We start from the raw sequence: 17,034 nt of genomic DNA, 5'->3' as shown, positions 1-17,034 counted from the left end.
TTGACTAACAGTGTCCACATTGAAAACAGTATTGGGGAAGCTGGGGTTGTTGCAGCTAGGCAACTGACTGAGAGGCACTCAAATGATGGCTTAATTAAACGTTCATAGATAGGATTATGCTGCCCACTCTTAGTCACCAGCTGAATTCCATCATTTTCTGTATTTAATTACGGGCTCTGCTCAGGGCCATGATGCTTTAAACACACGACACCTAATCTTACATTTGTCTTTAAAGTAGCCATCCATTGTCTGGCTTCATTTTTGTTTGAATTCTCCCATTCAGATCGTGTCAGCCCAATTAAGAGTGTGTTCTTTTTTTTCTTCAGAGCTCTAACAGTCAGAATACACAAAACGTAAAAATTTTTATGATGAAAATTCAGCTTTTCAGTCATAATAAAAGACTAAATCTAAATTCTTTAGGTCCCAAACTGCACCAGGTTAACAGTTTATTGTCTCTACATTGCTCAATTAACTGTCAAAACGTTTCCCTGAGTTCTCTTCACAGCTTTGTTCTACAAATAACATCAAGTTCTATATAAACTGTAGTTTATCTTGCTTTAGCACAACGAACAGCATCAGCCCAATATGGTAAAACATTCAAAACAAGAGTGTCTCATAATTATTTATATTCCTTTACATAATTTCCAATAAGTATGACTGTTTGAACATAATGGAGAGCTGCTTTAAATGCTGTTGCCACAGGCTATTGTGGGATGTCGTGCTGTTCTGTCCTTTCATATAGGATGGTGAAATGTATCCTGTGTTTCAGGAGATAAGAAAGGAATGATTGAAGTGTTTTTATTTAACTTGCAGAGGATTCGACCACCTCTCATCATGGCTACACTTAACTCCAATTCATGGTTACCACATTTGCTCACATGTGAGGTCTGCGATGGTACTTTTGTCATCTGTCCCAGCCTGCAGGTATCCAACAGGCTGACGATGAACATGTTTGGATTGTTCTTCCATTTAATTTGCAAATTTTTAGTTGAAGTCTCATTGAATTCTCAGTGTTTGTGACTAGGCGACCAGTGAAACTCGTGGCCACATTTTGAGCAGCTAATTTTGATAATATTGGTCTGTTTTTGTGTGCATGGCTTCTAAAAGTGCATTCTAGGCTGTGCACACTATTTTGTTGGCCACTTCCTCTTACATTGTACGCACCTCAGCTCGCTTTGTACCCACTTTGGCAACTGCCCCCAACTTTATGATTTATTCTACTGGAGTACACTTTAAATCAAGTTAGGCAGATTTGGACCAGTTTAAAAACAATTATTATTTATTATTTGTGTGGCTTTTAGACCTGGATAGTCACAGGTGTAGTCTCCATTGTTTTTGTCAGAGGAAAACTCTGTGCGGGTGTCAAAATACAGCTCCATCGCTGTAGAATTTATGGAAACTAAATTGAGAAGGGTTCAAGACCTGTTTGAGATGCCCACAACACCTCTGTGATTGTTTAGAGCAAAGATTTGTCGCAAAACTTTTTTGCACATGTTCAAAACTCAAGCAACAAGGCTGCGCACCTCCGAGATTCACGTGAGGAAATTGAAAACCCCCTCAAATGATTTGAGACATTTTGGAGACTCCCTCGCAAATGCTATTCACTCAGAGAGTATAAAGCATAATATTTATTCACTTTTGATGGAGGCTAGAATAAGGAGCTTGCATCTTGTTATCTAGCTTTCTGCTGTTTTTAAAAGGCCAACAACTTGCCCTTTTGAAAACCATCTTGCCTAAAGCCCCATTTTTATGTTAAAAACTGAAATTTAACCTTAACGAGACATCAGCATTTGTTAAAAAATATAAGGAAAATTATTTATCAACTTTAAGTATTTTCATTTGTCAAGTCAGCACTTCTCAAAGTCCAGATTCTGGTCTATGTTCGGACTAAATGACAAGTCATTCTGGGCCCAGCAATGTGATATACTGAAATGCACTTGAATGCATTGGCACAATGCAATGCTACGTATGTTTACTACTATTATAAGATAAGATAAGATAAGATATATATATGTACGGTGTAGGTTGCAGTAACAGCAATAAATGCTATGACTCGTCAAACCACAAGCTGTCTGAGACTGTCTTCCCATTGCTGTGTAAAGAAAAAGGGGTTAGCCCTGAAGCAGGTTGCAGCTTTGTCCTTGGTTGGTGGCATTATCAGAAACGTAAGACAACAAAAACGAAAGTGTTGTGTCACATCACCATGAAGTTATCTAAATATGCAAAGAAATATACTGTATATCTTGTTCTTACCATGCTTGTTTGGTTCCACATATTGGTGTTGGTCTGTACTGTATTCTCAGCAATAAATGTAGTAAAAGTCTTATATTGCAGCTCCTTGACAGGAGAACATTTAGATCAGTTACTCGGTCAACAGCCTCTTATGTGACAGGTTTAGGCAGCTTAATGAAACAAGACAGTGCAGCTTTTCACACTGTAACTGAGTATATTGACTGTTTCAAAACATCTTTAGCTTTTACCTCAGTCTCTGTCTTGTTGCCTTTAGGTTCAGTTTATCTGTTTACACTTGGTCGGGTCCTCGGCAACTGAACCAACCTCGCCTTCGAGGCCCCAGCGTGGTTCAGGAGGGTGAGACTGGACACCCTGGCAGAATGAAATAAAATATCGGCCTATGGTCTGTGGTGGACCATTGCCGCACTTCCTCAGGAGCAGTGATGAACATACCTATATCACTCAGTCACTGCAACTGGAACTGACTCCGGTTTGTTTTGGTCTCTCCTTGCCATTGGATATGTCCACCACTGCACTGGTCTATGCAAAAGCTAGAAATACTGTTTGCAAATAGTTTTAATGTTTATTCTTGTGTTAAAACTACTTTGTTGAGGCACAAAAAATAATTAGGTTAATCAGGCTTTAGTGTTCTTATATATATATAAAACTAGAGCTCACAATAATTTTGACTGTCAAAAGCTAGAACAGCTTAAGTTCACAAGTAAACAATTGTAGGCAAACAGGGGTTTGTTTGTTGTTGTTGTACTTTGTAAGCAATTTAATAAGTGGGACTTACTTTTTTCTAGTCGTTTCGAACCCTTGAACTTATCTAGACATTCAGTTGGGATTTTTAAATTAAAAGTTTGAGAACCCTTGATCTAAGTTTAAAAAAAATGTTCAGATGGGATTTATAGAAAAGTGCAAAAAGAAATCCAATGATTTGGAATTTCTCATTTGAATCTGAACAGCATGTTTACAAAGACAGCCCAAGTGTTTAAAATGGTGGATAAAAGAGGAACTACTGACTACTTCTGAGGTGAAGCTTTTCATCTGTTTTACGTGCAAAAAGAAATCAGGTAAAATAATGAAACTGGTTTGAGAATTTCCTTAGAAAGTCAAATAAAAGCAGAATAAACAGCAGCATCTCTGACTAGAAACAGTGCAGCTGTTAACCTTTAACATTCACATTTGCATAACACAATAAACAGCGTGCTTGGAGCTCCTTTCTGCAGAAGAAATCATTCCAAGAACAGTGTCCTCTATGAAAACTAACATTTCATGGCCGCCCCTCAGTCTTATTGGTGAAAGATTCTCCTTCTCCCCTCCTCGCTTTCTAATTCAACCTCTAAAGGCAAGTGTCAACACTTGAATTGACGTTTTGATGGACATATTAATAAACTTTTCTTCAGCTGAAAATATGTCCTCACCTGAAACTCAAGTCAGGGGTCTGTTTTCTGCCAGAAAGCATAAGTCACACTTTATGAGCTATCAGCTTGCTTCTGTGCTGTGTTACTAACTTCAGCTCGTCTAATGTTCTCCATTTCAGCAGAGCCTGCTAATTAGTTTATGCCAGGCAGTCGCCCCTAGCCGGTGGGCACCTTGGCTATATCTCACCTTTATTTCCCTTCAGATTCCAGACACAATAGTCACTGAAAGTGAGGGATTTCGCCCCTCAATTTCTGAGCCTGGGGCCGATAGACCCTGTTCACAACAAATAATAGGATCAATCTTCAGTGGGTGTGGGTACACTGCAGTCACTCAGAACATTAGAAGACAAACGGGTCATTGTTTTAGAGTCTGTTTTCACCAAAACAGGGTAAAAAAAAATTACAAAGGCAGTTCTTTATTTAAAAAGTGCTATGTATTATCTTTATTTTGTATCTGAAGTGCCTCAAGGTGCTTGAATTTTTCCAGTTATAGGTGACGCTTTAATTTACTGTAACTGGGTTGCATGTAACAAATAGGAAGGGCTGAATTTTTTTCCTCATAAATGTCTTTTATTTTGTAGCAAACTGGCCTCATGTTTCTGTAAATACTGCCTGACAATGAATCCTATGATTCAACAGCAGCTTTGAGATACAATAAAGATGCAAATTTTAATTACTCTGACATCTACACATGATAATACGGTTTGTCTCAGGCTTCAAAATCTTTTCTTCACAATCTTTTCCATTTGAAGCGGAATGCAGTTAGCTGTCTCTCATTATTTTCTTCACAAAATAGCCTCCTTAATGTTAGGAACTGCATCGTGTTTTGCAAAGATAAGATGAAGCATGTGCAACGCTGGTTTAAGCCTAATAAAGTTGTTAATTGCATAGATTTCTATAGCTAGAATAATTAGGGATATTTGTGTTATTCATTTAATTCACTTTTATAAAAAAAATTAAAAATGGATGAGACAATAAAAGTTTGAAGTACCTCAGGTTTAGATGGTTTTATTGTCTGAAAAATGAGGAATAGTGAAAGATGGCTGTACTTCAGCTTTCATTAACTAATCACATTCTATACAGAGAGCAACAGTGCACAAAGGTAATTAATTTCCTCAAGAGCAATTATTTTAGTGCTTTGAGATAATGACAAGAACTCCTTCAAGTTTAATCTCGGTAGATACTGTAGGTGGTTTGGAGGGAAAATTATCCCCAAAGGTCCATGCTGAAAATTTACTTTTCCTTCTAAGCAGAGATTAATTGATAATGGACAGTGAATAACACAAGTAATAAAGTGAAAATGTATATAAACACAGCGTCCAATTTAGTTCAGGACATGGGGACAGAGGGCTGAAGCCATTTTCTTAATTTTTGAGCGGTATGTTGATTATTTTACAAATATTACACATCAGATTATCAGAGTTTTCATTTAAATACACAAGTTTTATTAATGATTCTAATGTTGTTCTTATTCTAAATGTTACTTTTGTGTTGCTCAGTTGCTTCACAAAGTCACACAGCATTGTTTGAAGCAGAATACGTCTTTAACAATCTGGAAGATAAACCCTGCTGGTGGAATTAAAATATGTTTTTTGTTTGTTTGTTTGTTATTCGAATGGAATCATCTTGAACAGCACATGTTCAACCTTTGTTCTATCTGGTAAACACAAATAAATCTCATGTTGAACTGAATGCATGATGAAAAACGTCTGAGCATAAACTGCGCACCAACTTCACCTCGCTGTGCTTTAAATGTGAAAGTTTGCTTTTAGAAACCATTTTCCTGAGCTTTTAGGCTAGTGCTTTTCTGCGTGCAAACTCATAAGACATAATGTTCTTCAAGGGTTGTTGAGTGTAATTGAGTTCATTTTTTATGTTTACATGTTAAAGCAAAGCAAAAGCAGCAAATACAGGATGAGATACTGAAGCAGCTGACACACTCACCCCAAACCAGATTTTTCTGAACAGAGCTTTAGTGTGTGACCAAAACATGTCATCAGTTCATCAAAATTCCTCCTTTAAAAATGTGTTTTTTTTTCTTTAAGCTCTTTTCACTCTACATTAATGAATGAGGGGAAATTTTTTAAGATGTTCTGTAAAAACACAGAATTCTGCACTATTTAGCAGACTGAAAAAACAGTGATTGACTGGACAGGCACAACAATAAAGATAGCAAAAAATATTTTGTATAACTAGGATGTGTGTGTGTTTTTTTAGCTTTATTTCCTTGCAAGTAGACACAGAATGCAAAAGACAGGAAAACAAAATAGCTTAATAGTTTCGCCAAAAGCAAAATGTTACAGGATGGAAAACGGTCAAATGTGAATGCAGAAAAATCCTCAAAAACATACCAGACAGGAGCACAATTAAGGCACTGGGAGGGTAAATGACCAGATGGAAAGCAGGTGTGTTTATTAGGAAATTAGCACCAGATGTGATAAAAGTTATTTTAACAAAAGAGCATTACAAAGAAACCAGGGAACAGATTAAAAATAAATATATATAAATCTAAAGCAACAAGCCAGACATGAAAAACATAACAAGAAAAAAAAAAAACACTTGACCCCAAGACAATTACATAAGAGGTTTAGGTAGCCTAAAAAGTTCACATGATAACTCATATTAACTTCATATTATGTGGATGCTCTTCTAAATTTCTGTTTAAAATTCAAAAGTGAATTGTTCAATTTAACAAAGAGTGCATAAAGGTGTATTGAGCTGTTTCTGGCTCCATCATTGTTTCCCTTTTCTCTCCAAACAAGTAAAGCTTTTTGCTTTGATAGTTGTCTCAATAGACGATGGATGTTCTCTCAGATTTACAAGGTGTGAAATTATAGGATCTTACATTTGCTGCCAAGGGCATACAAAGTCTGATTTAAACTTACATTCACTTTTGTGAAGGTATTATATAATTCACAACAATGCTTTGTAATATTCTTTCATTTCCTGAATATAGGAGAATATAAAAGATGGTTCGGGAAGCCCTTCAAATCCATAGATCTGCATTTCTTGTGAATTACAATAAAGGCCTGTGAAGCTGCTGATGGGTGGTAGGAAAGATGAATGTGGAAAAAAATTGCCTCTCCTTAAAAGAACTTTCATGCTAGAGGAAATTAGACTTGATCATTTAGACACAGATAAGGGACAGATTCAGACTAATGGACCATATAAACTCGTCTCGTCTCCAATGGATGTTGTACTTTCTGTGCATCAGTAATGATAATTACCTTTTTCTGGCCAATGTTCTTACTGTTTTGTGGTTTTTTGGGATCCTCATTTTTGATGAGGTTGTGAAGTCATGTTAGTGCTTTTCGTTTTAGACGAATTTCTGCTGTTTTCCAGACATAACACTTTTGGACAGAGAAAACAAACACACCTGCCCCCTTCCAAACACTATTGTTTCTAGCTTGAAAATTATGAAAAGGTGGACTTTAACAATTGAATTACATGTAAGAGGATTGTCCTCCCTTCTGTGGTAGTATCCATGTAAATCAGTGCAAGTCAAAGTGGCTGCAAATAAGGAATGTCTTCTTTCATTGGGGCCAAGTAAAATATCAGTCAGTAAGACTTCTTTCTTCCCGCTCTCTGTCTTCTTTTGTTCTTGTGCCTGAGCCATGCCTTTTGGCATTAGCTCTCTTCTATCATTTACCCCATTATTTATTTAAAAGCCAACTCCATTCTTGTCACCCCATAATTCAGCAATTCTTAAACTATCATTGCCCTGTTTTATCTACACTGGAGGCTATCACAAATCACACTTTCATATATGTGATTTAGTTGCTCTGGTTTGTGCTGCCTGCTACCTCTTATACTGATACTAAAATTACACTCTAGTTGTCCATGGAACCAGTTATAAATTTAAGGAAACATAAAACCTTTCTTCCTCTTGACTTCAGGCGCAAGTGTGTAAACCAGTTTATATTGTGTTTTTCATCAACATTTAACAGTAACTACCAGGCTACTTTTAAAAAATTCAGAAAAGATTTGGAACCTGGAAGTGTTCACAGAGTGCCCTTCCAATTTCTGTCATAAAAAATTATATGTTACTCAATTTATACCAAGCTTTTCAGACAGGAAGTTGCACAATGACTTTAAATTTTATCTTCAAAGTTTTAAATGTAATATCAAAACGAATTCTGTCATCATATCTGTCAGCTAATAAAATTGAAATTAAAATGTATTATTCATTCAAAAAAATGTCAGCATAGAAGGCAAGGTACCCTCTGGTATCACACGTTGAGTACAAAACCAAAACAGAGACTTTTCTTGCATTTCTTTTTTTTTTCTGGTAATCATGTCAACCGTGTTTCAGCTGCAAGTTGCAAAACCAGCAGCATTTGCATGCACAGTATGTTCACATACAACCATGTATGTGAAGGCTTGTAATTTATATTCACTATTTAATGTAAATGTGTTTGAATGCTGAGAAGAAGCCAGAATACTCCCCAAAAATCTCATGAGAGCGAGAGAAAAACCGCACCGACTTCACTCAGACTGGGGCTCGCTGAAGTTCACGCAGTAAACCTTACCTGTTGTGAGGCAACAATGTTAAGCACAAAACAACTGTCCTGACCTGAAACGGAAAGTTTTCTGGTAATATTTTATTTAATAGGATTACAATTCATACATTTATATATACATTTTACTGCATTCAGGGCTGCAGAGGGCGAGAGTCTGTCATAGTTGCTAAGGTGCTAATCATTGCTGCCAAGGTGCTAAGACATGGCATCACAGCACAAATGTTTAGCATAATCACCTACCACAGTGCAAGCCATTAACATTAGACCTTTTTTCAGAACACTTTAAACCAGGCTTGAGATGCCTTTCGTCTGCCACACGGTCATTTGTGAAACAACTGAAGTTGCGTGGGGGATTGAAGTCAACCCACTGCTGTTATGCTGCTCACCTAGCAATTTTCTCACAATTTTCTTGCAACTTTGAGTCAGGAATGAGTCTCGAATAGTTGTTGGTACATTTGTGAACAACCAGAGGTACCTTAAAGATAGCTTTGTAAAAAGGCTTCATCCAGCAAGACTTTAGCCAAAAAGTTTAAAAATGTAATACTTGTTGATAGGCAGTTTTTCACTAATTGTTTATTAAGGAAACATGTATTTTACAGTGTGTTGTGTGTTGCACCTCAAAACCAATACCTCAAAACAAAATGTGGCACTTTGTGTTAACAAGAAAAATGATTATCAGGTTAATAGGGATGTGTACAGTACAGCTTTCTAGTATTCCCCATTTGTGGTCGAAGTGTGATCAATCAAGTGAAAATTCTTACAAATCATTCAAAGAAACACAAACACTTAATCACAGCTTCCATTTGCTGCAATATACAAGTCACTTAGCTTCTTTCAAATCATGTAAAATGTATATGAATTATTTTGCTCCAGAAGTTTAATCAATTATCATCTTGCTGTATCGAACCAGGACCTTCTCCTGCAACAATCCACATTTATTCTGTGTAAAGTCTTTTTGTAACCTGGCATTTATCAACAGAAATGTACATTTAACTAACATACATATGGCTTGTGTAAAAATAAATATTACATTCAGTAAATCATTACTGAAATTATGCTGAACCAAGTCAGAGTGAGACACACAACTGAATGGATGCAAAATACAGTTCTAGTTTCGTCAGAGTCACTGAAATTGCCAATCATTACCTGCCTTCAGGGAGCCTTTTTAACATTCAGAAGCAGTTACTTCTATTATGTGGCTCTTCTGCATCTATCACAACACAACAACACAGCAAAGCAAAAAGGTCTTTATTGATGCATTTCAATGATTTGCCCTCTCACGTAGACGGAGTGTTTTTCCTCCTCTGTGTAAGGGCTTTACATCGGCAGGCTGGATTATAAATTCAAGGTACGAGGCTTCAGGCTATATTGACAGCGGTTCTTTATGTAAAATATAAATGTGTGTGCATGTGACTTTTCAGTGATTAAACCTCAGCACTTCTGCTCTCTTTAAGTATGTACTCTGTCAGTAATTTAAAGACTCCATTCTTAGAAGAAAAACCACATCGTTTATATTTAATATATTATATTTGCTTAGATGCTAAAACTGATGTATCCTGAATGATAACATCCTCTTTCTGATTTATTTGACATAAATTCTCTTTCAATTCACACAAATAAAAATACACTTCTATATTTACAGGGTAATTTGATAAGTGTGGATACCATTTGTCATTTTGTAAAATAACAAAAGCAAAGATATCTGTTTTAGCTGGCTGGCTGTGCACCACTGTGCCTAAAAGTCCATTATTCAAGGCAAATATTTGCCCCTTCCCGTCTGCTGCTACCAGAGAGCATCAAGTACAGTCAGAGTTATTTCTTTGAGGACAGGGGACAGGCTCTTTCTCAATTCAGTCTGTCAGCTCTCTGCATAAAAGTATTCTCTTCTCAACCTTTTCTCGCTGAGATTTCAGCCGAGATTCACTTAGCTGTCAGAAAACAAGTGCTCTCTGTGAAAGATAGTGGCTGGTGCAACTTTAATTCTAAATATGTTTTAAATGAGCTGCCACTGTCTGATTGATGTTCGGTGAGAAACTGGCCTCCTGCTCTTATAAAACCTACAACAGTAGTCTTTAATTATGACCCGTATACTGATGCTGTCAGCTTTAGTGTGATATGCATCTTGCATGTGGAGGGAAGGGAGTTTGCCACCTGGTTGCCAGCCTTCTGTGCCGTCTCTTCTGCACACAGCTTTAGCGAAACTGCGCTGTCATCAGCATGGAGCGATATTACCTGGGGATCAGCGCCTTTGGTATTCATTTATTCACTCATCTGTTTGCACTCATTCATAGCATAAAGTGAATTTGATTATGATTGATGAACAGTCACGCAGGAACTGACTTCTGTTTTAATCAATATCTACCATAGATGCTAGTTGTGTGCAGGGAGTGCAGATTTAAATTAAAGACCTAGTATCCCTTGAAGGAATGCATATCACCCACCACCTTTCATGCTGGGGCTTTTGTCAGCAATCATCTAATGCTGAGAGACGACAGAGTTGTAGCTGTTTTAATGAAACCTGGAAAATAACGTTATGTGAAAACTAATGCAATGTTGCAATATGTCATTCACAGAGTGGGTTGTGATTGGCTCTGAGCTACTACCACATCAAATGATAGCTCAATATCTGCACATCTGATTGAGTTATAGAAATAAAGTTGGCTAAAGTTGATTAGCTGTTGTTGAATTGAACTGCTTCCAAAAGTTAGTCAGTTGTAGAAGTTCATCCAATGAATATTCTGAACCTTTTTGTTAAAATCCATCCAGCGGTTTGTTAAATATTCTATTAAAAACAAACAGAACAAACAAAAAATACTGATATTTAGTTCCTTATCCAGGAATCAAACCAAACATAAGTGAACATTTTACAGTTTTACACTAAACAAACAGAACATAAAAAGTATGTACAGCAACACTTTGGTCAACACCAGCCCCATATCTTGGAATGCTTTTTCATGCTCCACAAAAAAAAAAAATCCAAAATGTATTTATTTATTTATTTATTTATTGTATTTTAGCTGCAGAAAAAGGCTACTGCAACATTGTTTTTGAAGGTGGTTTGTGTCAAAGTAACAAGGCACTCCAAAACGCTTTCAGGCACTTTAAAGATCAAGGAAAAATGAACAGAAGATAAAGACACTATTCACAACAGAAACCGAAAACTAACTCCACCGTAAACACAGAATATTCCGAATAAGGAACTCATGACTCCAGTCTCTGCAAGAACTAACAAAAGGAAACTGTCTAGTTCAGAGGATGAGTAGTGATCTGTAAACACTTTTCCTGTCCTTCATGGTGAAAAATCCTAGTTAGAGATTTTTTGGCAGTAAGAGAAGGATGTGCATAAGGAGATAAAAAGGTGAGAAATTGATGCTGCGGTAAAAAATGGTTGTGGTTGTAGGAAAGTCTGTTTTTTTCTTTCCTTTTTTCCACTCTTGAAGTGAGCATCAGCAACAAATCTACTTACCTTGCTCAGAGAGAAGTGGCTCTCAGAGAGACATTTTAGAAGACATGTTACATCCTTTGGTTTAGATCTTTCTGGAGAGAGACTGATAGTGAAATATAATGAGCCGAAACATACCTCAAAGCTTTAAGTGATCCACGTAAAGAAGACCAGAGCCGTGCTATCAGAGACTCTCCGATGTTTATAGGTCTACCTAAAAACTGAGGTTGCAATTCCTGATTTTCTTTTATTTATTTTTTTATTAAGCAAAACTGTCATGCAAAAAAAAGTAAAACTGCAATATTTTCAGCTTTGAAACCAACATATGCCATTCATTTAATTTAGCAAATTTTAAAATACCAAACCTTAGCTTCATATTAATTCTGTAAGGATTGGTGGGCAGTACTCTATCATCACTGCAAAGCCAGAAAATCCAAACAAATCAAGAGCTTATTTTTCACCATCATTGTATTTTGGTGCTTGGTTAGTTTCAGACATTAATAAATACATATTTAGGATACATATTTAAAAAAGATAAATGCAACTTCTGTTCAGATGTAAATTTTAAAGACCCTTATTGCAAACTATGAAATCAAATGTAAACATTGTTGACTTGAACTATAGCTATGTTTGAAAGAGTTTACTCCAGTAGTTTTCTAAAATGCAGGTCTACACTCAGTGTAAACAAAGCACTTCTATCTACATACTACTAACTAATGTGTCAAAATGTTTCTATTTCTCACTCCCAAATGGCTTTTCCATGGATGTCACCATCGTTGACCTGTTTTCAGTCACTTCGGCTGTTTTTGTAGGTAAATAAAAACATGTAATAGTTGTGTACAATTTACCTATATTGCTCACAAGTTCTTAATTTACAGACATAATAACCATCAGTATAAGAAATAAATTGTGCAAATTTGGTTTCTTCGTTTAGATTTTTTTATTTTTGACTGGGCTTGATGATATTCCAACGATTTCTTTTAATTAGCATCCTATTTTTAAAGCTTTTTACAAAAAAAGACTAAAAGAGAATTTGTTTTTGAACTAATGAATAAAGAGAACTGTTGCATGTTTTCTTGGGGACTAGACCTATTGTGTTTTAACCTTTTCATAATATTTTATGAGTGGCTTTTTCAAATTAAAATCTTTATCCTCAGTAATTTCCAAACATATCTATTGATGCTTTACATTGTTCATATTGCGCTGCTCAAGGTGGCTGCATTTTGGAGTAGCTCTGATACATTCATTCGGACATATTGCTTTTGAAAACTTTAATTTATCTTTTTTCTGGATGTAAATTGCATTTTTGGATGGTTATTTTCTCTGGTATTGGATGCTGTGCAGCTGGAAGGATTTTTTCACTTAAATCTTTTACTTTTGGACATTTGTTATGATGCGTAACCATAACGACAAGGTATATAACTGGGAGCAGCTGATTAACATCTTCCACTCTTCCGTGTTAAATGTGAAGAACCCCTGAAGTCCAGTTTCCACCAGAACCAAGCAGACCGCTCATTAATCCACCGGAGGTAAAGCTCCCAAGAAGCGGTTTGCCACCAAAGCTACGCCCCTAGAGGCCCGGGACCGTGGCTCTCAAGAGGATCCGCCGTTACCAGAAGTCCACCGAGCTGCTCGTCCGGAAGTTGCCCTTCCAGCACCTGGTCCAGGAGATCGCCCAGGACTTCAAGACCGACCTGCACTTCCAGACCTCGGCCATCATGGCTCCGCAGTAGGCCATCGAGGCTCACCTGGGGCTCTTTGAGGACACCAGGGCCGAGGACACATCGAGAGAGATCCTTCCTGCCCACAGCCATCAGCATCTATAACAAGGATAATGAGTTACAACAACATTTAATTTCCCTTTGGGATTAATAAAGTATTTTTGAATTTGAATATTTTCTGTTGTAATCATAAAATCACCTGGAAGGAGCTTCACTGATCAATTATCTTTAAAACTAGTTAAGATGGTCACTCAAATTTCTGTAGATATCACAATTTCACGATACAGAAAGTACCTTTTTAGTCACATATGAGATCAAAGTAAATACAATTTCTTGTTATCTATAATAATTATAATACCATGCAATTATAACGCACTTCATATTTTCAAGGAAAATTTTGAAGTGCTATAAAACTAAATAAAAATATGTCATTTGAAGACTATGGCAAAGTACATTCCCCAGGTGAGAGACACTAGTTACACTGCACTACAGCGAGGGAAGAGAAACTACCGCATGATTAGCTGGTTCCAAATACATACAGGACTTTTCAGACTTGTGTAGGAAAAATTGGCCTTATTTTCTTTTGCATTCATCCATGGCCCTGTTAGTTATGTAGTCAGGCACACACGCGAGCTATTACTTTGATTCTTTCTGTTTTTGGATTTGAGTCAGAAATGGGTTGTCCCCCCCGAGTCAATCAGCTGGTGAACAATTTCAGTTTCAGTGTGATATTACTGTTCACACCTGGAACAATGCAAGGACGAAAAAAGAAGCACATCAGTTCTATAGACCCTGCTTTTTTTTTTTTTTTTTTACTCCTGTGGCTCTTAAATCTCCTTTGAGTTTTTGTTTTATACTTTGTGGAAAACAAAGTAGTTTTTGGTTGGTTCCCTGACTGATACAATTCATGTTCATCACCTTTGTGATCTCCAGTCGCCTGTGCTCTTTGGTGAGGGAGTCATGCCTTTGCTGCTGCCAGTTGTTTGAATTCCTGCACCGAGTTTTGCTTATTATTTGTTTCTTCCATCGATGCCTCGGTGGTTCTGTTAATTATAAATAAGGCTGTTTACCACTGACTAATACCTTCTTCCTCATCCCGCCTCATTAGGATATGTTAATTCATGTCATAATTAGGCCCCTGCTGTCACATCTTGCTTTAATTGATGATGTGAGTCATCAACATCAACAGGGACACAAATGTAACCAGATGTTTCTGAATATTTAACAAATCAGACCGAAATATTAGACAGAATGTTAATGTACAGAAAGTATTAGGCATCACACAAATTGACTTCAACTGTATATTAACATCTTGTAAGACTTCATTTGACTTTTAAAATCTTTTTACATGATGATTTTTTTTCTCTTAAAAATGCAACTCTAAAAAATGAGTCATTTCAGTTTGTTTAGAAAAATAAATAGATTAAAAAGAAGCCATTTTTAAAGTAATTCATATCAAGTCAAGTCAAATTTATTACCTGCAATGCTTAATGTGAGGCTTCAAACTGAGGTCATCTTATCTTGGAAAATGGAGTTTTAGCCATTTTGGTGAAATCCTGAAAATATCGGTATGCAATATTTGCCCTCAGATCATTTGTTGGGAATTACTCTCAGCTTCTAACAATTTCCTCGAGGGTGACTGTGATATCACCACATTTTTCTGTCTTTTAAAGTCAATTAGCTGTGGTGGCCATCTTGAATTGTACTGAATTGTTTGCCTTGAAAAAAGTATTGATGCCTCTTGAACTATTCCACATTTTGTCGCTTTACAACCAAACACTTCAAAGTATTGTTTTGACATTTTATGTGATGGATCAACACAAAGTAGCGCATAATTGTGAAGTGGAATGAAAATGATTAAAGTCTGAAAAGTGTGGCCTGCATTTGTATTCAGTGCCTTTTACTCTGATACCACCTCAGTCAACTAATTATTAAACAAAGTCCGCCTGTGTGTAATTTATTTTTAGTAAAAATAGAGCTGTTCTCAGGCACCAGCTTGCCTGCAAGCCTGTATGATAAAGCAGGTAAAAACACTTTTGAAATTTTATTTTTAAACAAAATTCTTGAGGTGATTTACTTTACAGATAAAATGAAATCAAAGCCCTAAATATCATAATGTATTAATAGTTTTGATTACATTTAATTTGTTCCATTAGAAAGAAAACACCAATAACAGGAGTTGGTCTAATTCTCTAACATGTCAAAGTGTCAATCAGGGCAGAAACCTTCTTTATCTTATTCTTTAACAATTAACTTCACAGTGTACTGTAAAAAGTCTGATCCATACAGTTAAAATGAATATTAGAGAGCATTAAACAAGATAAACTCTGCTGTCTTTACAAGCATTTTATGTTATATAAAATGGCTTTCTGATTTCTAATCACTGTTTTTGAAGGAATTCGTCGAAACATTTCATCAAAAGTGAAAGAAGACAGAAGGACAGGGTCACAGACTTACAGTAAAGAGAAAGCACAGATGCAGAGAGGTTGAAAAAACTGTATAATCTTGAACATATGGGAGCTGAAATGAAAAATGTATTTGTCTTTTACACTCGTGCCTTTGTGTGGGTTGTTGTGTTGTGATCAAAAATCAAAGCAAAGAAAGGTGTTGGTGTCAGTCTGACAATCAAAGGGAGGAAAGTTTTTGTAGATTTTTTTTATTTCTTTTTTAGTATTGTGTCACTTTGCTGTTCCAGACCTACACATAAAAGGTTTCAGGTCAATTTGTCCCTCTGCCAAATCATACCTTTGCAGCTTTTATCACCATGTATTCATACTTTTTAAGTACAAAAAGAAGTTGTTTACCACAGGTCTCGTTGTACTCACATCTGCCCACATTATACACACCTCAGGCCCATTTTTTTTGCTTCATACTCACCTTGTCACTGATTTGTACTCATAGCTCCTTATTCATTTTAAGTTAGAGATGTATCCAAAGTTTTCACAGGCTGTTTATAGAAAAAACAGCAGATAACTAGAAACACAAAGGCCATAGGATCACTGACACTATTGAACTCTTGTACGATCCGGATTGTGATACAGATCACCACCAAAATTTATTTAATTGTTTCTTATGACAACCACAGCATTTCCTGAAAATTTCATCAAAATCTGTTCATTAGTTTTTAAGTAATCTTGCTAGCAAACAATCAAACAAACAACCAACAATATGAAAAATCTAACCTTCTTGGTGGGAGTAAAACACACTTAGTATAAAACTATTGATGCAGGGAACATTTCTGCACACAGAAGAGCAGAAAGTTCTACTTGTGAGGGGAGAACAGCTGCACTGTGAGCACAACTGTGGCTCCACAACAACAAGACAGTGAGCGGGTGCTAGATCCTTCATATGGGCTCCCAGATAATGAGAGAACAGAAGTGAAATCAAGCTTTAACCCTGCCTTGAGAGACTAAAACATTGCTATGTTCAGCGAGTCTGTGCTGAATCTAATGCAAAAATAGTGCATTTGGAAACTAATTAAATCTCATATTAATGAGGTGATGAGTGGAGAAAGAGTCCAACCATTTTTGTAGACCTGCTTTCCCTGTTCAGGGTCACAGGGTGCTCCAGCAGCCTGTGAGAGGTGGGGTCCATCCTGGAGACGTCAGGGGTCCATCCTTGAGAGGTCACGGGTCCATTCTTGAGAGGTCAGAGGTCCATCTTGGAGAGGTCAGGGGTCCATCCTGGAGAGG

General features: G+C 36.6%; 1 protein-coding gene across 2 annotated transcripts in view; it reads left to right on the top strand.

The window, feature by feature from the left end:
* gpc6a (glypican 6a) overlaps positions 1-17,034 on the top strand; it is a 149,711-nt gene that overhangs the window by 51,436 nt on the left and 81,241 nt on the right. The gene's annotated exons all lie outside the window — the stretch shown is intronic.

Source organism: Kryptolebias marmoratus, linkage group LG15, assembly GCF_001649575.2.
Source record: "Kryptolebias marmoratus isolate JLee-2015 linkage group LG15, ASM164957v2, whole genome shotgun sequence".
In the NCBI taxonomy this organism is placed as follows: domain Eukaryota; kingdom Metazoa; phylum Chordata; class Actinopteri; order Cyprinodontiformes; family Rivulidae; genus Kryptolebias; species Kryptolebias marmoratus.
This window is presented reverse-complemented; position numbering and strand designations above follow the sequence as displayed.